The following is a 1,245-nucleotide window of genomic DNA, read 5'->3' as shown; positions in this document are numbered from 1 at the left end:
TTGTGATCTAGAACTAGCGGATGGATACATTGGTATTTGGTTAGTTGAGCTAACTTAACAAGACTGCAGAACAATTTGTGATCTAGAACTAGCGGATGGATACATTGGTATTTGGTTAGTTGAGCTAACTTAACAAGACTGCAGAACAATTTGTGATCTAGAACTAGCGGATGGATACATTGGTATTTGATTAGTTGAGCCTACTTAACAAGACTGCAGAACAATTTGTGATCTAGAACTAGCGGATGGATACATTGGTATTTGGTTAGGTTGAGCTTACTTAACAAGACTACAGAACAATTTGTGATCTAGAACTAGCGGATGGATACATTGGTATTTGGTTAGTTGAGCTTACTTAACAAGATTGCAGAACAATTTGTGATCTAGAACTAGCGGATGGATACATTGGTAGTTGATTAGTTGAGCCTACTTAACAAGATTGCAGAACACACACACACACAAAGTTACTGAAGTTAATACTATTTCTTTACATATAAAAAAATTAGTTGATAAAATCAACTGGAAATCATGCGAAAAGAAAAACTGTGAGAGGCTCGTTAATCCAAACTTCAAACACCACTGAAGGTAAGTTTAAGCTGAAACCTCTCTTTGACGTCACATGTCTTTAACGTAATTGGATCTTCTGATATAAAATAAGTAGTGTATGTGTGTCAACAACCAATCGTTGGACAGAAGAAGATACACGTAAGCGTTGAAAATGTTATACAGATCGATTTGGTTCCGAAAAAGTGGAACAAAACGTTATTTTATATTTTGCACGGTATTACCTACTATTCAACAATCCGACATACTTGATAAAACCACTGAAAAAATGTAATTTTTGTTTCATTTAACAACACCCGACGCTCGTTTACAGCTGAAGACAAGAGACACTAACAATTGAAGCTAGAGTGCAACTCCTAAAGATAAGATACGCTTACAGCTGATGATAAGGTAGACAAAGAGATAAACCTACAGCTGAACATAAGACACACACAAAGGATAGGACATTAAAGATAAGATTTAGGTGAATGTGACTAAATAAGGAGAAATGAATATCTGACTGAAGATTGTTCTTACAAATAAAATGTTAAAATATTACAAATTATAAAACATTAATGAATTACCACTATATGCCTCTTTTTACACAATTTGAAGTCAAAATATGAGAAACCAACAAATTTTAAAACCCAAATAGATTGTTTATATTTGTTTCTATCTCACGATATCAAGTCAAAATATGAG

Source organism: Limulus polyphemus, unplaced genomic scaffold, assembly GCF_000517525.1.
Source record: "Limulus polyphemus unplaced genomic scaffold, Limulus_polyphemus-2.1.2 Scaffold6651, whole genome shotgun sequence".
In the NCBI taxonomy this organism is placed as follows: Eukaryota; Metazoa; Arthropoda; class Merostomata; order Xiphosura; family Limulidae; genus Limulus; species Limulus polyphemus.
Note: the sequence above shows the minus strand (reverse complement) of the source record.